General features: G+C 43.8%; 1 long non-coding RNA gene across 1 annotated transcript in view; it reads right to left on the bottom strand.

Moving 5' to 3' along the window:
* LOC110262300 (uncharacterized) overlaps window positions 1–24,028 on the bottom strand; it is a 43,696-nt gene that overhangs the window by 6,824 nt on the left and 12,844 nt on the right. Inside the window, exon 4 of the long non-coding RNA XR_014815965.1 lies at window positions 7,982–8,038. This is a non-coding gene — a long non-coding RNA (uncharacterized LOC110262300). The remainder of the gene's footprint in view (window positions 1–7,981; window positions 8,039–24,028) is intronic.

The raw sequence follows: 24,028 nt of genomic DNA, 5'->3' as shown, positions 1-24,028 counted from the left end.
CTCTCCTCCTCTCTCTGGCTCAGCAGCCCCCGGGGCTTCATTGGCCTCGGGCGATATGCTGGTGGGATTTCCTGCCTCCCCGTGCTTGAAGCACCAAGAAGGGCCCTACAAGCTGGGCCGTTCCTCTCCCCAAGCCTTTCAGCGCCCTGAGGCCAACCTGCCCCAGGCCCCTCCGGTCAGACCCTCAGCTCCCGACCCATCCTGTCAGGACAGCCTTCTGCCCCTGCTCAGACAGGCAGGCACCGAAGCGTGGATGAAGAGAGGTGGGTGTCCGGGAAACTGCTGACTTCGATTCTGGACGATTCTGGACGTCCCAACTGGGAATCCTTCCTTCCTGTGGGTCTTGCTGCTTTTATGTCTGTCGTCGTTCTTTCTCTCTTTCTGTCTCTCTTCTCTGTCTGCCTGCCTGTCTGCCTGTCTTTTGTCTTCCCTTCGTTCCTTCGTTCTGTCCTTCTGCCTTTCGTTCGTTCTGAATCCACCCCAGCTGACGTGTGTGTGTGTGTGCTGTGCCCAGCCCACCCGCCCACCCCAAAAGGGGCCGACGGTGTTCAAGGCCACAGGGGTTCCCGAAGCCACCGCAGGGACAGAGACACATCCTTGAGCCAGGGCGCCAGGAGGGATCTCCGCCAGAGCTCTCCTCGGATCCATCTACCGGCCTGAATTCCCCAGACCTGGCTTTGGATCAGGTCCTCAGGCCACGTGTATGGGCAGACACAAAGAGGCTCCCATGGGAAGAAAAGAACGGAGCTGCGGGAGGCCTCTTGAGAGAAAAAGCACAGGGAAGAGCGCAGCTGCTCCCCAAACGATCGCCGTGTGTGCACCTTCCATTGCCCCCACCCCCCGGAAGGCACATGATCCGGATCCCAACCCCCGGGCCTGGCTGGGCTTTCCAAATGGCCAGCTCAAGCCCTGACACCCTCATAGGCCAACAAAACCAACATCCTGATTGAGTAATGGGCCCAAGATCAGAAATGTCCTTTCTCCCCATCAGATGTACTGATGGGTAATTAGGCAGACATAATGCCATCTCCCCCTCACACATTACTAGAGATATGCAAAGCCGAATCGCTTCCAAGTTACCACCTCACACTTGTCCCTATGGCACTCATTAATAGTTGCTCCATCTAATCATGTAGGAATATGTATGGGGAAATATAACTTTTATAATATGCACGGTTACATGTGTTGTTACCATTACTTCGATAATTCGTATGTATTAACTTAGGAATCTGTAGAGAGTATGATCCTATGACCCAGCCATCCCACCCTGTGGACACAGGTTTTTTGATGTATATATATGCACTCTTTACTCTTGGCAACACTATTCACAATAGCTAATCATGGACAGCAACTAATTACCCATTGATAAGTGAATGGATTTAGAAAATGTTGCACATATACCCCATGGAATTCTACTCACCATGTAAAGAAAAAAAACAAAGAACAAAAAAATGTCTTTTGTGGCATTCCTATGCTGGTGTAGCTGAAAGAACTCCAACTAGGATTCATGCAGTTTCAGTTTTGATCTCTGACCTTGCTCATTGTGTTCAGGATCTGGTATTGCCCTGAGTTGTTGTGCAGTCTGTCGCAACTTATATCCTTTGTTGCTCTGGCTGTCATATGCCAGCAACTGCTGGTCCAATTGGACCCCTGGCCTGAGCACATCCATATTCTACAAGTTTGGCCTGAAAATAAAATATACCATTTGCAGCCACCCAGATGCAACACAAAACTCATACTTGGTGAAATAAATCCAATAGAAAAAGACAAATACCATATGCTCTCACTTGTCTCTGAAATCTAACATAGGGCACCAATGGACCTTTCCACAGAAAAGAAACTCATTTACTAGAAAACAGATGCCTGGTTGACATAGGGGATTGGCAGCATGTGGAAAGGACTGGGAGTTTGGGGATAATTGTTGCAAACCCTTGCACTTGGAGTGGGAAGCCATCAGATCTTGCTGTATAGCATAGGGAACTGTATCTATTAATGTAGTCTCTGTGGGGTTCCTGGGCACAGAAGCTTTTCTGTGTTCCTCATTGCTTAGTTTTAGGGAATAAGCCTCAGCTGCCATGACCTTCCCTGAATTCCAAAATGCATTTTCTAATCAGGGAATGGAGGGGATGCAGAGACCAGGGAGGAGCAGTGCATTATTGGGGCAGGGTCCTTGTTCCTCTTCAAGAAATACACATGGCAATATCTTTAAGCCTTTCTGTAGAACTAAAACCCCCAACAAATGGAAGAATTTCTTGGTGAAGTATTCTTCCTGGGAAGGAGGACCACGAGAACCAGTCCTGGGGCCACTAAACACCAGCTTTGAGAAACAATGCAAGTTTGCCTCTACCCTGATCCTTATTTACAGCCGTGATCTTTATTCCACTCCCTAGACTATAAAACCACCTCTAAAACCTCTGCCAAGGGGTGCCCAGTCTTGAAGGCATTAGCCTGCTGTGGTCTCCTTTGCCTGGCAAAGCAATAAAGCTATCTTTTTCCTTTTCACTGAAAACTCTGTCTCTGCATTTCAATTGGGCACTGGTAGACAGAGATCGAATTTCTGCAACAGTAACACTAAGAAATTGGGCTGAGTGCCTTATAGACATAGCCGATATATAATTTCCCTTAAAGATAAGAATTGGTACAGAACAGACTAAGTCAGATGACCTGGGAATATACTGTGCAAATGGCTATGTTCTTAAGTTCTTAATTATGACCATACAAATACTGCTAGTTATATTTTCATATTGCTTGTTTTATCAAATAGTTATTTCTTGCATTACCAAATATGTGACTGAGCCTCTAATAAATTAATGAATACAGTTCCATATGAGATCAATGATTGTAATAGTCTAACTCTAGATATAGGAAGAAGCAACAAGAGGAAACAGTTTCCTGGACCATAAGACGGGGGTCAAGAGATTTTAGCTACTGGCAATAAGGTCTAATCCAGTAATAACATATTTAGTGGCCTATCAGTGCACCTGGGAATGAGCATTTCTAGTGCCGGGGGAAAAATGGCCACGAAAGCCTGGGAACCATGAGGGGGCCCTGCCAACTAAAGATTGGCATGCCATCTGCCTCTGTAAGGATGAAGTCAATGGCCATTGTGGCTACTGACCTTCAACGCACCCTGGAAGGAGTTCAAGGAAGAGATCAGGAATGAGACTCTCTGTGCTCTGAATAACTGGCAGAAGAGGCCTTCAGATAGATATTTTCGGGTAAGGATTTTTATGAGCCCAAATTCCTGCATCTCCTCATATCCAGAAAAGCACTGAAATCATTAACGGTGATATCTGCTTTGGCCATTAAGGATAGAAGTGCGATTGAAAGTCAAAATGGAGTAACTGTGGTTCAGACATCCAAGGTAGGACTAGGTGGCATTATGGATGTGATTTCAGACAAGTCCCTGTGATGGGGTGGAGTAGGATAGTTACACAGGTGATAGGGATGGAGTAGACACAGGTGTTTTTAGAAGTCCCAATAAAGGACCACAGATAATGAGGGAAATTTAGGGGACATTGGGAGAGCACTGTAAGTAAATAAATTGCTCAAAAAGCCAACAGAACAAGGCAGGTTTGCTTCATTAGTGGAGCCTTGAGAATTGCCTTGGGTCATTGGGTAGGGGATGGGATGAGGCCTGCATTCACATTCAGTCCAAGGGCAAGAGTTTGAAGACCACCCTTCTGTGGATTTGAATACACACCTTACTGGATACTAAGGAGGAGCTACTACTCCCAGAAAGGAAGAGGCAGTCTTTTCCAACCCTGACTCCACTTGGATGATAAAACTGCAGCCCACTGGATCCTCAGGGCAGAGCTTCCATTCCTGTCAGCTTGCATCTCTCACATGCGTCCTATCTTAATAAATCTATTTCTTTTTTCTTTTTTTTTTTTTTTTTTTTTTTTGTCTTTTTGCCATTTCTTGGGCCGCACCCATGGCATATGGAGGTTCCCAGGCTAGGGATTGAATCAGAGCTGTAGCTGCTGGCCTACACCAGAGCCACAGCAATGTGGGCTCTGAGCCACATGTGCAAACTACACCACAGCTCATGGCAAAGCCAGATCCTTAACCCACTGAGCAAGGCCAGGTATTGAACCCACAAACTCATGGTTCCTAGTTGGATTTGTTAACCATTGAGCCATGATGGAAACCCCAATAAATCTATTTCTTGCCTATCGCCTTGTCTTGCTGAATTCCTTCTGCACAGAGACATCATGAAGAACCTGAACCTCAGTGAGTTCAGACACAGGGTGAGTGATTCTAATTTAAAACCTTGTGTTTAAGTTCCAATCTGGGTTAAACTGGGTTTGAGTCCAAGCACATGGGTTCAAGTCCCAATCTGAGTTCTGGCTAGGTTCAGGCCATTAATGCTGTCAGTTTCACAGGTACTTGTTCAAGTCCCAGTAGGGGACCATAGATATAGAGGGAAACCTAGGGAACTTTGGGAGATCACTGCAAGTTAATAATCACTCAAGAAAGCCATCAGAATGAAGCAGGTTTGCTTAACTATAAAACATAAAAGCCTGAGATATGACTCAGTCATTAAGTGAAAGGTAAAATGAAACCTGCATTCAAGTTCAGCAAGACAATAACCCTTAGGACCAAGGACAGGAATTTAAGAAAAAGACAGCAGTCCAAAGTGGGAGACCCTCAAATACTCTCTTACTGGATATGAAGGAGGAGATAATGATGTAAGCCTGATGTCTACTCATTCAAAGAAAGAGGAAGAGGTGATCTCTTCCCACCCCCACTTTCCTTGGATTATATAAATGTAGCCCACCTAATCCTCAGGGCAGAGCCTCCTTGTTTGCTCACTTGCATCTCTCACAAGTGTCCTAGTTTTCTTTTTCTTTTTTTGTCTTTTGTCCTTTTAGGGCCACACCCACAGCATATGGAGGTTCCTAGGCTAGGGGTCTAATTGGAGCCATAGCTGTCGGCCTATGCCAGAGCCATAGCAATGTGGGATTCGACCAGCATCTGCAACCTACACCACAGCTCACAGCAATGCCAGATCCTTAACAAACTGAGCAAGGCCAGAGATTGAACCCGAAACCTCATGGTTCCTAGTCGGATTCGTTAACCACTGAGCCATGACGGGAAATCCACAAGTGTCCTATTTTAATAAATCTATTTCTTTCTCATCACTTTGTCTCTCACTGAATTCCTTCTGCTTTGAGGCACAAAGGATCTGAGACTCATTAAGTCCAGACACAAGATGAATGATTCTAATTTAAAAACCATGAGTTTAAGTCCCAATCTGGGTTCTGGCTAGGTTCAAGTCATAAGTGTTGTCAGTGTCACCTGTAATGCTGAGAACCTGAGTTTTCTTTTTCTTTTTCCTTTTTAGGGCTGAACCCATGGAAGTTCCTGCGCTAGGGGTCAAATCAGAGATGCATCTGCTGGCCTATGCCACAGCCACAACAACTTGGCATCTGAGCTGCATCTGTGACCTACACCACAGCTCATGGCAGGCCACACCAGATCCTTAACCCACTGAGTGAAGCCAGGGATTGAACCTGAATTCTCATCAATAGTAGTCGGATTTGTTTCCACTTCACCACAGTGGGAACTCCAGCACTTGAGTTTTCTGAGCTGTGTCAGACTTGGGATGCTACCAGCCATTCTCAAAGTAACATCTGCTGGTAGCTGCAACCTTAAGGAGTCAAAGTATCCTCTTGTAACTCTCAAATTTTTAGACAATGAAATTGCCTTAGATCAGATATTAGCAGAGAAATAATGTAATGGCCAATAACGGCTGTGATGTCTTTGTTAATACCATATCAGATGTTAAAACCTACTTAGATAAAAGTACCCTGTAGGGGAAAATATCACGACAAAAAGGTCGAAAGGAGACACCCCGGCCAGATGTCTAAGCAAAATCTGGCCAAAGTGCCCCTAACCCAGCCAACTACCTCTAACCACCCCTCCCCCACACATCTGCTTCTGTAAAACTCACTCCCACATCTATTACTTTGCCAGTTCTTACTCTGGTCTGCCAAGCATGGACCCAGAAGAACTAGCCCATAAAAGCCTTGTGAAACCCCTCTTCGGGGCTCAGACTTCAGAGAGCGATCTCCTCTGAGCCCTCTAGCATAATAAACCTGAGTCCTCCAACTCTTCAAGTGCTCGCTTGGTTTCTTGCCTGATGAAAGAGCTGCTGGAACTGGTACACTGCAGCCACAGAGTTGCTGGAGCTGGTACACTGGCAATAGGGCTGCCACCAGAGCTGATACACTCCAGCCTTGGGCTACTGACCGCTGCCTCCACAAGACAACTGGCTACCTGGCTACAGGTCTTCCCAAGGAGCAAGGTCCAGAATGTTTTTCAGGCTTATTGTTCTGAATTCCTCAGGGAATGCGATCTAATTGGTCTATTAAAATTCCAATTGTCAGTCTTCCTCCTGCTTCTAATTGGGTATATTTCATAAAAATGGCGGACTAAGAGACTGAAGTCTTAATCATCTAAGACTCAGATCCAGGGCTTGCAAGTCAGGGATTTTTTTTTTTTTTTTTGGCTTTTTGGCTTTTTGGCTTTTTAGGGCCACACATGCAGCATATGGAGGTTCCCAAGCTAGGGGTTGAATAGGAGTTGTAGCTGCTGGCCTACACCACAGCGCAGCAATGCAGGGGCAGAGCCATGTCTGCAACCTACACCACAGCTCAGGGCAACACTGGATCCTTAACCCACTGAGCAAGGCTGGGGATAAACACTGTGTCCTCATGGATGCTAGTCAGATTCATTTCCAGTGAGCCATGACAGGAAGTCTCAAATTTGGTGCCTTGCCTAAATTGAGGCAGGATTATGTACCAGTTCAGCAATAAGTGGCCAGAAATGTCATTGTCCTATTCCTTGAAAGATTAAGGAATATCAAAGCAAAGGGTATTGAAACCAATAGGACTCTACGGGACTTCCTGGTACATATCCTTTCTGTGTCCCCTGTTTTCTGTTTGCAGGAAAAAGTCTTCATACAGCCTCCCAGATCTTCCCGCAGTTCCAAAGGGCAGGTTTAAACAGTTGCTAATCAGGGAAGGGGGTGGATGCCCAAAGAGCTGTCAAGAAACAATAGTTCAGCCTTGGGGCAGGATTCTGGCTCCTCCTTAAGGAGTATACATAATAGTATCTTCCAGTTCTTTTGCAGAACCAGGGCCCCCACCAGGTGGAGGATGGTAACTTTAGGCTGAGCTGGAGATTCCTGCAGCACCTCCCTGTTAGCTCATCACCAACCCGTCAGAACAAAGTCACACACCCTGCACTCTTACTCCAAAATTTTCCTTCCTTTTTCAGGCCCTGCAATGACTATCTCTCCTTTTTTTTTTTTTTTTTTTCTTTTTGCCTTTTCTAGGGCCGCTTCCCACGGCATTTGGATGTTCCCAGGCTAGGGGTCTAATCGGAGCTGTAGCCGCCAGCCTACGCCACAGCCACAGCCACAGCAACGTGGGACCTGAGCCGTGCAATGCCAGATCCTTAACCCACTGAGCAAGGCCAAGGATGGAACCCACAACCTCATGGTTCCTAGTTGGATTCGTTAACCACTGAGCCACGATGGGAACTCCTGCAATGACTATCTTATAAGGCCTCCTGTTTGTCCCCTGTTTCAACTGCTTATAAGGTTTATCTCCAACAGGGTCCAACAGTTACAGGCTAAGTTTTTGTTTCCAGGGTGCTAGCTGATTTTGGACAAGGAACACCTTGATTTAGATCAGGTAGAGAGAGACGTCTACTCCAGTAGGCATGACAGAGCCCACTAACAGGAGGAAGTAGTTACAGAAGAAAGAGACCTCCACCCCAACTCCCAAGAAGTATTTTGCATATGAAGTCTCTCCCTGGGCAGAGTTGTTAGGAGACCATTGACTGAAAATGCCCATGTTGGCCAAGCATGACAATAGTCCTTGCATGAATGAGCTGTCTCACAGCAGGAGGCCCTGATAAGAAAAGCCAGGAGGATTTGGGAGGGGCCAATAGGAGGAAGGAGACAACTAACCTCCCAGGATCCTTGGCGATGGAATCCATCTTGGCTGAGTGTGTAGGAGAAAATGTCCTAATAAAAAGGTAGAAAGAGAGACTCTGGTCATGATGACTAAGCAAAATCCAACCAACTGTCCCTAGCCACCCCTCCTCCCACACAACTGCTTATGTAAAATTGCTTCCACAATTACAACCCTGCCTCTTCTCACTCCCATCCGACCAGCCAAGCACGGACCCGGAAGAGCTACACCATAAAAGCCTTCTGAAACCCTTCTTTGGGGCTCCGACTCCAGAGAGCAATCTCCTCTGAACCTGCCAGCATAATAAACCTGAGTTCTCCAACTCTGAGTGCTCTCTTGGTGTCTCACTGGGTAAAAGAGCTGATACACTGTGGCCACAGGGCTGCTGGGTGGCTGTCATAACAAGAGGTGAGTGCATCACCAAGAAGGATGCTGGGCCAGACCAAGTATTGGCCCAACAAGACGACTGGCCAGACAAAATCTGGAAACTAACCCCATTTCCATAAACTGGAGACTGCAAACCATGTGACAGAGCAGTTCTCCTAGGTTCCTGTGTTATGGCAGCTGCCCAGCAGCCCCGTGGCCACAATGTATCAGGTCTAGCAGCATCCCTGTGGTTGTAGTGTACCAGCTCCAGCAGCTCTGTGGCTACAGTGTATCAGCTCTTTTACCAGCAAGAAACCAAGTGAGCACTCTAGGAGAGTTGGAGAACTCAGGTTTATTATGTCGTGGGTTCAGGGGAGATCGCTCTCTGAATTCGAGCCCCAAAGAAGAGTTTCAGAAGGATTTTATGGGGTAGCTCTTCCAGGTCTGTGCTTGGCTGGTCGGACTGGAGTGAGAACAGGCGGGGTTGTAATTGTGGGAGCAACTTTACAGAAGCAGATGTGTGGGGGAGGGGTGGTTGGGGCAGTTGGCTGGACTTTGCTTAGTCATCATGGCTGGAGTCTCTCCTTTCTACCTTTTTATCGGGATATTTTCTCCTACACCCTTACCCTGCTGCTCTCTGCCCGGGGAGGGGGTGGGGGTGGGATTTCTTAATAAAGTCTCTTGATTTGTCAGCACGTGTGTTTCCTTAGACAATTCATTTCTGAGTGTTAGACAAAAGCCCATTCTTAGGCCCTGGAAGGGATCCCTTTCCTGCAACAAAACTTTGTGAAAAGCTTCTGTTGTCTTAATTTTTAAGAGGCAAAGTGGCATAATAGATTCAAATTAATCTGATTCCATCCCTGTTTCCATTTCTTCCTGGCTGTGTAATTCTAGGCATGTTACTTAACCTTTCTGAACTTGAGGCCCCTCAGCTGGAAAATGGAACTAGTAATTCATTTCTTACAGGATTATTGTGCAAATTAGAGTGCCTAGGATGATGTATGACCTATGGTAGGTAATTGGAGAGTATTGTGTGATGTCGTGGTTATTGTTGTTATTACTTTGCTAATGGCAAAAAGATTTCAACTGAGGAAAAAAAAGCACAACCTAAAAGTTGAGATATATGGGGAGGTCCCATCATGGCTCAGAGGGTTAAGAACCTGACTAGTATCCATGAGGATTTGGGTTGGATTCCTGGCCTTGCTCAGTGGGTTAAGGATCTGGTATTTGCCATGAGCTGTGGCATAGGTTGCAGATGCAGATCGGATCCCATGTTGCTGTAGCTGTGGTATAGGCTGGTGGCTGCAGCTCCAATTTGACTCCTAGCCTGGGAATTTCCATATGCCGCAGGGGCGGCCCTAAAAAGATAACAATAACAACAAAAAGTTGAGATTTATGTTGTATTTGGCAGACAAAACTGAGGACTTAAGCCTGGGACAAAGCATCTCAGATAGCTCTGGGAAACTGCTTCCAAGAAGGGAAGGGAGGAGTCAGGATATATAGGAGATTTCATTTTTTTTAAATAAAAATCAGAGCTGTTAAATAAAAACCCACACTGGAGTTCCTGTCATGGCACAGCGGAAATGAATCTGACTAGGAATCAGGAGTTTGACTCCTGGCCTTGCTCAGTGGGTTAAGGATCCAGCGTTGTTGTGAGCTATGGCATAGGTTGCAGACATGACTCAGATCCTGCATTGCTGTGGCTGTGGTGTAGGCTGGCATCTACAGCTCCAATTTGACCCCTAGCCTGGGAACCTCCATATGCCATGAGTGTGGCCCTAAAAAGGAACCCCCCCCCCCAAAAAAAAATGCACATCCTAAAAGTTGAGAGTTAAATTTTATTGGGGGCAAAATGAGGCAGCATCTCAGGTAACCCTGAGAAAACTCCTCTGAGGAGGTGAGGAGGGATCTAGGATACATAGGAGTTTTGCAACAAAGGACTGGTAGTAAGAACAAAAGATTACTGTTAATATCAGAAAACCAAATATTAAGGGATTTAGTGCTTTTCTATATATGGGAAGATACAAGGTTCTGGGCTCATTGAAATCATTCTGTTGATATGTACCTCAGGTTTCTGGGGTCGCTATTTTTTTGTATCCTGAGTTCCCTTGGCTCACTGGCTTGGGTGTAATCACTGGTGACTGTGACATCCTTTGTTTACGGATATGGCAGGTGATATTTTGTTTAGTGCCTGATAGAGTAGGGCATCCCTAGAGAAAGAGAACCAGTTATGGCTTTCTTGACATAAGAGAACTCCATTTTTGGCCTGTCGCTTTGCTATCTAAGCCTGGTCTCAATGCTTGCTCTACAATAGGCGTCAGTAATTAATGATTATGAGGGGACAAAAGAATGTAAGAAATAAGAGTTATCAGGCAAGAGATGTAACAATAGCAAATGTATCAGTTATAATGACTCCCATCATTAGTCTGAAGCACTCAACCATCAAATGACTGACACCTAAGGAATGACGATGTTGACCTATTATAACCCTCATGACTTCAGTCTCACTCAAGCTTGGACTCTGTCCACTGCCCAAGCATTTTCCTAAATATGCATGTACCCTTAGCTTTAAACTTCTCCAGTTTTGGAGTTCCTGTCATGGCTCACCAGAAATGAAGATTCAGGCTTGATCCCTGGCCTCGCTCAGTGGGTTAAGGATCCCTCATTGCTGTGGCCGTGGTGTAGGCTGGCAGCTGCAGCTCCACTTTGACCCCTAGCCTGGGAACCTCCATATGCCATGGGTGCAGTCCTAAATAGACCAACAAACAAACAAACAAGCAAATAAACAAAAAACTTCCCAAATTTTCCTGTTGGGGGGATACTGCTTTGGAAAGATAACTGGTGTTCTCCTTACTTGCCTCAAATAATAAATCCTTCCTTTCCCATGCTTTGACTTGGTTGTATCTTTTGGCTTTACACCACCAAGAGGCAAACCCAATTTTGGGGTAACCAAGGGGGATTCAAACCAGACAGAACCCTTCTGGGACTTTCTAGGTACAAAAGTCCCTCTGTAACCCCTGTGTCTTATTGATAGAAAAATGCTTTAAGGAATTCCTCTTGCCAAGCAAGTTAAGAACCAGACATGCTGTCCGTGAGGATGTGGGTTCCATTCCTGGCATTGCTCAGTGAGTTAAGGTTCTGGCATTGCCACAAACTGTGGTGTAGGTCAGAGATGTGGCTCAGATTCAGAGTTGTGGTGGCTGTGGTGTAGGCTGGCAGTTGCAGCTCTATTTTGACCCCTTGCCCGGGAATTTCCATAAGCTGCAGGTACAGTCGTTAAAAAAAAAAAAAAAAAAAAAAGACTGACTGCAGCAGCTTGGAGGCAAGGGTTCAATCCTTGACCTGGCACAGTGGGTTAAAGGATCCAGCATTGCCACAGCAGCAGCATAGGTTGGGAACATTCATATTCCATGGATGTGGTCATAAAAAATAAAAAAGTAAAAGCAGTGTGAGCCAGGGATTGGCACTTGCCATCTGTCTCTACAGGGATTGAATCATGATCCATAGCAGCTGCCTGCCTACAATACTCCCTAAAAGGAGCTCAGGGTGGGGATCAAGTATGAGGCACTCTGTGCTCTGGGACAACTGGCAGAACAGGTCTTCAGATAGATATTTTCAGATTTTATGAACCCAATTCTTGCATCTCTTTGTATCAAGAAAAGCCCTATAATTGTTCATGGTGACATCCTTCATGGTTACATCTGCTAGCAGTAGCCTTCACGAGATGAGCAGCAGCCTTTTGTAAACTGCGTGCACGGTTGCCTGTATCCTTCCCTTCACCAAAATCCCATATATACTGACATTCCCCCTGCTTCTTTCGAGCAGTTTTTCAGAGCAATCTGAAATGCCATCTCCTGGGCTATAGTCCTCATTTTGCCCCAAATAAAACTTAACTCTCAACTTTGAAGTTGTGCATATTTTTTAAGTCTACAGGAATAAAGACTCTTTCAAATATAGTGGGAAAGGGGCAAGGGGGTGGTCTTTGGCCCATATGCCAACAAGTCAATTCAAGTGGCATGCCTAGGAATGTCATGTTTTCTTTTTCCTTTTCAAATTAAAATGCCAAACATATTTAGTCTTCTAAACTCATATGAGTCTTGGGGGCAGGGGCAGAGTATGACTTAGTCACAGCCTCATTTGAAAAGATATGAATCGTATATATAAGTGCCCTAGTGAAAGAGACTCAGGAATAAAGGATAATGTCTCTGATATCCTCAAGAAATTATTTGAGGACAGGGGACACCAAAAGAGATTGGTACATTTCTTCTAATTGCTTGATTGACTGTTTTGCCTGTGGGTCATACACTAATTCACTGTAACCATAGCTTATATTTGAAATGCTGTTTCAGTTAAGAAAACAACATGACAATGAGTCCTTCTATGAAAGGATTTCAGCCCAAGGCATTTAGTACTGCCTCAGAATTCAGGTCAAGTTGGCTGGAGAAAGAACATGCTTTTCCTGAATTCCTTTCCGCTGAGATTTTTTGAGCTGAAACAAATAGAATGGCAGATATTTCTTCAGCAAAGATGGGTGGGACCAGGAGAGAATTGCAATTTGGGCTCTGCAACAATGGTAAGCCATTGAAATTCTCATTCTCACAAGGAATGAGAAGGCTTTTATAGAGAGGAAATGGAAGATGGAAAGGCTATTATAAACAAAGAGTCCATGGCTTTCATTGACTGAGTCCTTATCAGGAAAGAAGTTTTTCTTCTTGTTGGACTCTATTGTCATAGCGCATGAAAGCTCCCCATTCCAGTCTCCCAACTCTTTTTTTTTTTTTTTTGTCTTTTTAGGGCTGTACCCGAGGCATATGGAGGTTCCCAGGCTAGGGGTGGATTCGTTGCTGTAACCGCAGGCCTATGCCATAGCAACGCCAGATCTGAGCCGCATCTGCAACCTATACCACAGCTTATGGCAGTCCCAGATCCTTAACCCACTGAGCAAGGCCAGGGATAGAACCGAGTCCTTATGGATACTGACTCGTTGCCATTGAGCAATGATGGGAATTCCCTCACAACTCTATTTAATTGAGGTATTTATATATTTATTTTTACAGCTTCAGCAAGGAAGCAGCTCTTTGCAGAAAGTAGCTCTCTTAAGGAAGCCTTCTTTCTTATTACTTTAGCAAAGATATATATGTATCACAGCCACAGCATGCAAAAGTTCCTGGGCCAGGGATCTAATTTGTGCCACAGCGGTGACAACTCTGGATCCTTAACCCACTGAGCTGCCACGGAACTCCAGTCAGGTATCCTATTAACCTCAACCTCAGATATCTTTGGTTTTTTTTGTTTTTTTTTTTGTCTTTTGTCTTTTGTTGTTGTTGTTGCTATTTCTTGGGCTGCTCCCACGGCATATGGAGGTTCCCAGGCTAGGGATTGAATCAGGGCTGTAGCCACCAGCCTACGCCAGAGCCACAGCAACGCGTGATCTGAGCCGCATCTGCAACCTACACCACAGCTCACGGCAACGCAGGATCGTTAACCCACTGAGCAAGGGCAGGGACCGAACCCGCAACCTCATGGTTCCTAGTCGGATTCGTTAACCACTGCGCCACGACAGGAACTCCTCAGATATCTTTGATTACGAAAAATCTTTTATACATTTCTTTGTCCTTCTCTATTCACAAGGCCAAGTAATCCAAACTTTGTCTCATATAAATGCTTCAAAGATGAGTTCCCATTGTGGCTCAGCAGTAATGAACCAGACTAGTATCTATGAGGATGTAGGGCTTGATCCCTGGCCCCATTTAGTGGGTTAAAGATCCATGAGCTGTGGTGTATGTTGAAGACATAGCTCAGATCCTGATTTGCTGTGGCTATGGCATAGGCCAGCAGCTGTAGCCTGGGAACTTCCCTATGCTACTGATGCAGCACTAAAAATAAATAATAAATAGATAGATAGATGGATGCTTCAAAGAGGTAGTAACTTAAAATGTGTCCCCAAATTTGTTTCATCTGTGATTCTTTTTTTTTTTTTTTTCTATTTTGGTTGCCCCATGGCATATGGAGTTCCTGGGCCAGGGATCAGATCTGAGCTGCAGTCACAATCTAAGATAGCTGCAGCAGCCCTGGATTCTTAACCCACTGTACTGGGCCAGGGAGTGAACCTGCATCCCAGAGTTCCTAAAAAGATGACGATCCTGTTTGCCACAGTGGGAACTCCTCATTTGCGGTTTTTAAAAGATAATCTTCCTTCTTTGGGGGCAATAACTTGTCAATGATCAGAAATGAAGAGAATGGAGTTCCCACTGTAGCTCAGCTGTAGTGAGCCCAACTAATATGCATGAGGCCACAGGTTTGGACCCTGGCCTAACTCAGTGGGTTAAAGGATCCTGCATTGCTATGGCTGTGGTGTAGGCCAGCAGCTAGAACTCCAATTCAACCCCTAGCCCGGAAACCTCAATAAGCTGCAGGTGTGGCCCTAAAAAGACAAAAAATAAAAAATAAAATAAAATAAAAAACACTCAAGAGTATTTTTTACCTGATAACCTGTGATATAGTTTTAGGAAGAATCTTACAATAACACAACAGCATTTAACTATTTTTTTGTGTGTATTCGTGTGTGTGTATGTGTGTGTGTGTCTGTGAATGAGGGGCAGGGCACTTAAATGTTAATTTGACTTTGAGAAACAATATAGATTTTATTTTATTTTATTTATTTGTTTATTTATTTATTTTTAGGACCGTACCCATGGCATATGGATGTTCCCAGGCTAGGGGTCCAACTGGAACTGCTGACTGATGCCACAGCCACAGCCACACCAGATCCAAGCTGCATCTTTGACCTATGCCACAGCTCACAGCAACGCCAGATCCTTAGCCCACTGAGTGAGGCCAGGGATCAAACCTGCATGGATGCTAGTCAGATTCATTTCCCCTGAGCCATGATGAGAACTCCCACAATCTAGATTTTAAGAGAAGTTGGCCCCAAATAGCAGCTCCATGCTAAGGCACAGCCAGTCTGTGGAATAGGAGTTATACTCTCTCTCTCTGCCCTCTGTCTGCCTTACATGAGGACAGAAATGATGCCTGAACCCTCCAACTCAGAAGTGGTTGTATTTAATGCTTAGATCCAAGAATTTGAGATTAGTCATGGTTTTGGTCCTCTGGGTGGGGCAGGATGAAATTCATTTTGATGAAAAATGCAGCGAAGGGAAGAGAACTCAGTGGAGAAATAGCTGGCAAGAGGAAAACTCTTTAGAATCAAGTGGTACTTGGTTTTCTTGGACAAAATGAAAAAACTCACAGTGGGAAAGAATTTTTTTATTTTCTGCATTAGAGAAAGCTCCAGGGTATCACAAACCACAGTGGAGAACACTGGCTTTCTATCCCTACCAAGGGGGAGGTTGAAATGAATATTTTACTACATCCAGTTTGGGAACTTGTTTTGATTCCAGAGGAATAGAGAGTGTCTGAAACAGAATATTTGATTTCTTGCTCATAGTTTGTATTTTGTCCTTGTTCTGTCCCTAAGTCATTTTCCCAAATCTCTGGTCATATGTAAATAACACTTCATACAAGATTAGAGCAGGAGTTCCCCTCCTAGCTCAGTGGTTAATGAATCCAACTAGGAACCATGAGGTTGCTTGTTCGATCCCTGGCCTCACTCAGTGGGTTAAGGATCTGGCGTTACTGTGAACTGTGGTGTAGGTCACAGATGCGGCTTGGATCCTGCACTGCTGTAGGCTGGCTGCTACAGCTCCAATTAGACCCCTAGCCTAGGAACCTCCATATGCCACAGTTGTGGCCTTAGAAAAGACAAAAAGAAAAAACAAAACAAGATTAGAGCAAAGACATAAATTAGAATTAAGATACAAATCTTTATTTTGCATCTCTCCCTCAAAGCCCTGTACTTTGCATCTGGAAACTTTTGTCTGTGTTTTTCTATGGGTTTAGCATGTTTTCTTTAGCAGAAGCATGGTAGAAAGTCTAAGAGATCAGTAAAACCTTGGCCTAAAAGAAAAGTAGGACATAGCAATTTAATATACTTGGAAAATTGATATGAACTTAAGATACATATTAATGTATATCTTAATACATATCTGCATTTTAGGGCCGCACCTGCAGCATATGGAAGTTCCCAAGCTAAGGGTCAAATCAGAGCTACAGCAATTGGCCTACACCACGGCCACAGCAACAGTGGATCCTTAACCCACTGAATGAGGCCAGGGATCAAACCTGCATCCTCATGGATACTGGTCAGATTTGTTTCTGCTGAGCCACGATGGGAACTCCCAAGGCATATATTTCCTAACTCTGTGACTTCTTCAATGCCCCTGCATCAGTAGAATTCACTCACCACCAAATTATGTATGTGCTTAAGTTAGGGGAGCATTGACTGAAATCATCCACCTTGGCCAGGCAGGATAATAGCCATTTGGAAGGGGTGTTTCACAACAGAAGGCCCTGATAAGGAACATGATGCTGCCCAGAACACTAACCAGGAGCTCCTGTTGTGGCTCAGTGGTAATGAATCCAACTAGTATTCATAAGGATTTGGGTTCAATACCTGGCCTCACTCAGTGGATTAAGGTTCTGGTATTGCCATGAGCTGGAGTGTAAGTCTAAGATGCCATTCAGATCTGGCATTGCTCTGACTGTGGCATAGGCCGGCGGATGCAGATCTGATTTGATCCCTAGCCCAGGAACCTTCATATGCTGAGGGTGCAGCCCTAAAAAACAAAGAAAGAAAGAAACAAACAAACCTTAACTGGGAAAATTTTGGAGGGGCATTACTGGAGAAAGGAGATGAATAACCTCTTAGAACAGTTATCACTGGAATCCATCTTGGCTGAGAGATGCCAAGAATGACCCTGAGCCAGGATCTCTCCCCCTGGGCACCTCTTCCCAATAAAGTCAGCAAGTGTGTCTCTGACAATTCATTTCCTTAGAAAAGAGCTCACTCTTGGGCCCTGGAAAGGGGTTCTCCTTCCTGCCACACTTATAATGCTCATATTTGGCTCTTTGCTACTTTTTTCCACCAGAAGGAGCCTATAATCCTAGGCTGTACCAGTTTCCAAAATTAAAGACAGAAAAAATCAAATACCTGGGCATACACCTGACCAAGGAGGTGAAAGACTTACATGCTGAGAAATATAAAAACTTTATCAAGGAAATTAAAGAGGATTCAAAGAAATGGAAAGCTATCCCATGCTCCTGGGTTGGAAAAATTAATATTGTGAAAATGGCCATACTACCCATAGCAATTTACAGATTCAATGCAATACCTATCAAATTACCACTGACATTTTTCACAGAACTAGAGCAAATAATCCAAAAATTTATTTGGAACCACAAAAGACCCAGAACTGCCAAAGCAATCCTGAGAAACAAAAACTAAGCAGGAGACATAACTCTCCCAGACTTCAAGCAATATTACAAAGCCACAGTCATCAAAACAGTGTGGTACTGGTATCAAAACAGACAGACAGACTAATGGAAAAGAATAGAGAACCCAGAAATAAACCCTGACACCTATGGTCAATTAATCTTTGACAAAGGAGGCAAGAACATCAAGTGGAAAAAGAAAGTCTATTCAGCAAGAATTGCTGGGAAAACTGGACAGCTGAATGCAAAGCAATAAAAATAGAACACACCCTCACACCATGCACAAAAATAAATTCAAAAGGGCTGAAAGACTTAAATATAAGACAAGACACCATCAAACTCCTGGAAGAGAACGCAGGCAAAACATTCTCTGACATCAACCTCATGAATATTTTCTCAGGTCATTCTCTCAAGGCAACAGAAATAAGAGCAAAAATAAACCAATGGGACCTCATCAAACTGAAAAACTTTTCAACAGCAAAGGAAACCAAAAAGAAAACAAAAAGATGACTTACAGAATGGGAGAAAATAGTTTCAAATGATGCAACTGTCAAGGGCTTAATCTCTAGGGTATAAAAACAACTTATACAACTCAACAGCAAAAAAGGCAACAACCCAATGGGAAAATGGGCAAAAGACCTGAAGAGACATTTTTCCAAGGAAGATGTATAGATGGCCAACAAGTACATGAAAAAATGCTCAACAGCCCTGATTATTAGAGAAACACAAATCAAAACTACCATGAGATACCACCTCACACCAGTCAGAATGGCTATCATTAATAAGACCACAAATAACAAGTGCTGGAGGGGTTATGGAGAAAAGGAAACCCTCTTGCACTGTTGGTGGGAATGTAAGCTTGGTACAGCCACTATGGAGAACAGTATGGAGGTACCTTGGAAATCTGTACATAGAACTACCACATGACCCAGCGATCCCACTCTTGGGCATATATCCAGACAAAACTTTCCTTAAAAAAAGACACATGCACCCGCATGTTCACTGCAGCTCTATTCACAATAGCCAAGACATGGAAACAACCCAAATGTCCATCGACAGATGATTGGGCTAGGAAGATGTGGTATATATATATACACAATGGAATACTACTCAGCCATAAAAAAGAACGAAATGATGCCATTTACAGCAACATGGATGGAACTAGAGACTCTCATACTGAGTGAAATAAGTCAGAAAGAGAAAGATAAATGCCATATGATATCACTTTTATCTGGCATCTAATATATAGTGCAAATGAACCTTTCCACAGAAAAGAAAATCATAGACTTGGAGAATAGACTTGTGGCTGCCTGGAAGGGGAGAGGGAGGGAGTGGGAGGAATCAGGAGCTTGGGGTTATTGACTGCAAACTATTGCTCTTGGAATGGATTTACAATGAGATCCTGCTGTGTAGCATTGAGAACTATGTCTAGATGCTTACATCACAACACAAAAATGGGAGGAAAAAGTATGTATACATGTATGTGTAACTTGGTCCCCATGTTGTACAGTGTAAAAAAATAAAATAAAATAAATTTTGCTAAGTCTAAAAAAAAAAAAAACAAAATTAAAGACAGGAAAAGAAATTGAAATGGGGGAAGAAATATCCTTCTATTGCCAGAAAACAAGGATTCTTATACATTAGAGTCAGTGCTGAAAGGGCATAGTTGCCAAATTGTCTAGATTTTGAAAAATTAAGAATCAAATGATTAATTTTATTTTTTAAGTTCATAATGATACTCATAAGAAAACAGAATAAATAGTAAGAAAAAAGGTGGCTATAAGACAAAAGAATGGTGAAAATGAATAGATATGTTTGATTTTTACTTAATAATGTTAAATAATAAACAATATAGCAGGTGGTTTTTTCCTTTCAATTTATGTCTTACTAAAGAATAATTTTAATTTTTAATTTTTTTTTCTTTTTTGTTGGTTTTTTTTTTCTTTTGGTTGTGCCCATGGCATGTGGAAGGGATCAAACTCATGACATAGCAACAACAACCTGAATTGCTGCAGTGACGATGCCAGATCCCTAATGTACCATGTCACAAGGGAACTTCAGGATAACTTTTTTTCTTTTTAGGGCCAAACCTGCAGCATATGGAAGTTCCCAGGCTAAGGGTCGAATCAGAGCTATAGCTGCCGACCTACACTACACCCAGAGCAACTCCAGATCTGAGCCTTGTCTTCGAACTATACCACAGCTCACAGCAATGCTGGATCCTTAACACACTAAGTGAGGTCAGGGATCAAACCTGCATCCTCATGGCTACTAGTCAGATTTATTTCCACCGCACCACGACGGGAACTCCCAGGATAATTTTTAGAAGAGGGCATTATTTCTCTATGACTTGAGTCAAACAAGAATTCAAAGAACCACATACATAGGGGCTAAGGAATATCAAAATAAATTTACAAATACATTAAAATGGCTCTATCTACAGGCAATAATAAATTGCATTCAACTGTTAATTTGCATTTTTTTGTCCTTTTTTTTCTTTTTAGGGCTGCACCTGAGGCACATTGGAGGTTCCCAGGCTAGGGGTCAAATTGGAGTTACAGCTGCCGGCCTACACTACAGCCACACAGCCACATGATCTCTCATGGCGATCCTGGATCCTTAACCCACTGAACAAAGTTTGATGTAGAGAGTGGTGTAATGGGACGCACACAAAAAAGGGGTATGAACTAATTATAAAAAACTAGGGTAATCTGTTTTTTCAGATTCCTTTCAGAGTCTTTATTTTTTATTTTAGTCTTCTGTCTTTTTAGGGCTACACCATGGCATATGAAAGTTTCCAGGCTTGGGGTCAAATCAGAGCTGCAGCTGCTGGCCTACACTACACCCACAGCAACTCGGGATCCAAGCTGCACCTTTGACCTACACCACAGCTCATGGCAATGCCAGATCCTTAATCCACTGAGTGAGACAAGGGATCGAACCTACCACCTCATGAATACTAGTTGGGTTTGTTAACCACTGAGACACAACAGAGGAACTCTTCTCGGAGTCTTTAGATATGGATGTGCCATTTCTCCAAGAATAGAGAGGGCACCTCTCATGGGAGAGTTGTGTACGCTGCTTCAGAGTAAGAAAAGTCTGTCCACATACACTGTTCCTCAAATTTTTTCAGCTTAACACATTCAATATGCCAATGTGCCATATTTTGGGGCAGTGTGAACCCCATCAATGAACCCTGGAAGACTGTGCTATACAGGACACTTAATATTTTTTCTGTTTTGTTTTTTAGGGCTATACTCACGGCATGTGGAGGTTCCTGGCTGGGGGTCGAATCAGGAGCTGCAGCCGCAGCCTATACCACAGCCACAACCACACCAGATCTGAGCCACACCTGCAATCTACACAACAGCTCGTGGCAATGCTGGATCCTTAACCCACTAACCCACTGAGTGAGGCCAGGGACCAAACCTGCGTGCTCATGGATGCTAGTCAGATTCGTTTCCACTGAGCCACGATGGGAACTCCAACAATTTGTTTTTCTTTTTTTCTTTTTATATATATATATATATATTGGTCTTTTTGCTATTTCTTGGGCTGCTCCCGTAGCATATGGAGGTTCCCAGGCTAGGGGTCCAATTGGAGCCACAGCTGCCAGCTTACACCACAGCCATGCAATGCAGGATCCAAGCTGCATCTGCAACCTACACCACAGCTCACGGCAACGCCGGACCATTAACCCACTGAGCAAGGGCAGGGACCGAACCCTCAACCTCATGGTTCCTAGTCGGATTTGTTAACCACTGTGCCACAACAGGAACTCCCAATTTGTTTTTCTGATTTCAAATTTTTTTCACAATTTTGCCTCACATCTCTTTATAAAGTAAATAAAAATCCTTATTTTTATGTCTGTATTTAGGAAAGAATATACTACAGGGAATGACAGAAGAAGTAGAAGATGTTCCAAAAAAGGAAAACCGATCAGCACCAGCAGCCACATGAAGTTACGAGTAAAACGGGGGGTTGACAGTTATTCAGCACACAAAATAGCCATACAGAAAGATAATGCATTACACGAAAATAAAAGAGTCAGTGATCCCAAAGAAGAGAATTGGCTACACAGACTCAATCCCTCACCAGTTAGGAGAAGATATCTTCACATCTTTGCTATGCAATCTATAGTTCAAGCACCAGCATTATCAACATCACTTGGGAGCTTGTTAGAAAAGCAGAATTTTGGGTCCTATTCCAAATTTACTAAACCAAAGTCTGGTTTTTGTTGTTGTTGTTTTTCTGGCTGCATCTAAGGCACACAGAAGTTCGTAGGCCAGGAATTGAAACTGCACCACAGCAGTGACAACCCCAGGTTCCTTTTTTTTTTGGTCTTTTTTGCCTTTTCTAGGGCCGCTCCCGCAGCATATGGAGGTTCCCAGGCTAGGGGTCGAATCGGAGCTGTAGTGGCCAGCCTATGCCAGAGCCACAGCAACACGGGATCCGAGCCACGTCTGCAACCTACACCACAGCTCACGGCAACACCAGATCCTTAACCCACTGAGCAAGGCCAGGGATCGAACCTGCAACCTCATGATTCCTAGTCAGATTCGTTAACCACTGTGCCATGACGGGAACTCCAACCCCAGGTTCTTAACTGTTAGGCCACTAAGGAAATACCAAAGTCTGTAGTTTATCAAGATTCACAGGTGATTTACACGTACCTTAAACTTTGCAAAACCCTGATCTAGATATTCTAATTATAGTAAGATACCCATGAAACAGAAGTCTCCAATTAAACTTTCAAGCTAGACTATTATGTCAGAGTGGTAAACTATTTGGTTACATACTGCCAGAGATAGAAAACATGAAAAAAATGTGTCGTTGTAGAGAGAAACCATGTATCAAAAATTAAAAATCTAGGAGTTCCCGTCCTGGCTCAGTCAGTGGTTAACGAATGGGACCAGGAACCATGAGGTTTCGGGTCCCTGGCCTTGCTAAGTGGGTTAAGGATCCGGCATTTTCGTGAACTGTGGTGTAGTTCTCAGACACCACAGCTCGGATCCCGCATTGCTGTGGCTGTGGCATAAGCTGGCGGCCTCAGCTCTGATTCGACCCCTAGCCTGGGAACCTCCATATGCTGCGGGTGCAGCCCTAGAAAAGGCAAAAAGGCAAAAAGGCAAAAAGCCAAAAAAAAAAAAAAAATCTGGGAGTTCCCTCTGTGGTGCAATGGGTTAAGGATATAGCATTGCCACAGTTGTGGCATGGGTCACAGATATAGCTCAGATTCAGTTCCCGACCTGGGAACTTCTACATGCCCCAGATATAGCCAAAAAGAAAAAAATAAAAGATAAATTAAAATCTATAGGAACAACAATTAATTAAAAGTGAGTTTTGACTGTAGTAGAGATTTAATTTAGTACTTTGGGATAGAATCAATAGTTTCATGTAGAACTGTGTAGCTGGATTCCAAATCCAGTTGAGAAGCAGTCACTTGTCTATTTAAACTCTTCAGTGCTGGTAATCAATAGATAAGAATGTGTGCTTTGGAATTCCCCTCAGTGGAAACCAACCTAGCTAGCATCCATCAGGACACAGGTTTGATCCCTGGCATGGCTCAGTGAGGCCAGGATCTGGCGTTGACATGAGCTGTGGTGTACGTTGCAGATGTGGCTCAGATCTGACATTGCTGTGGCTGTGGCGTAGGCCAGTGGCTATAGCTCCAATTTGACTCCTAGCCTGGGAACCTCCATATGCCACAGGTGCCGCCCTAAAAAGGAAAAAAGAATATGTGTTTTGTTGCGGGGAGCCGAGAAGATACAAGAAGCCGAGGAAGGGAGCTTGCCTGAATAGTGCAATTCTGAGGGCAGTCTCTTAATCAGAAAAAGAGGCCTGCCTGAACGGTGCAGTTCCGAGGACAAGTTCCTAATCAGGAAAAGGGGCCTGTCTGAACGGTACAATTCCGAAGGCAGGTTCCTAAACAAGGGAGTGCCTGCCTGCACAGCACAATTCCAAGGACAGGCCCCAGAAGATAATAAGGCTTGCCTGCTGACGTAGGTGGAAAACTAAATTTCCCAGGAAATAATTTCCATTTTGTGTTGCTGAGTGGGGATTGTTCCATGGATAACTTAGTCTTTTCTGTTATTCACTTGCTATTCAGTTTTCCTCAGTCTTTCCTGATTATTTACTTATTATTCTTATTTCCCATTCTTATTTTCCTGTGGTGATTTGTGATTTAACAAAGTTACAACAATAATATAATAAGAATTTCATCCTAAAGGACTTTCCCCTATTTAAATCCAACTTAATTAAAATATAGTGTTTATCTACTAACTAGTTATACAGTAAATTTTAGAGTTAGGATTTTAATGAGGTTCATAGAAGTTAGACATATATTA

This window comes from Sus scrofa, chromosome 9, assembly GCF_054392235.1.
Source record: "Sus scrofa isolate SSC_HxYL_T2T_F1_AM1 chromosome 9, Sscrofa_HxYL_maternal_Yorkshire_Landrace_v2.0, whole genome shotgun sequence".
Classification (NCBI taxonomy): domain Eukaryota; kingdom Metazoa; phylum Chordata; class Mammalia; order Artiodactyla; family Suidae; genus Sus; species Sus scrofa.
This window is presented reverse-complemented; position numbering and strand designations above follow the sequence as displayed.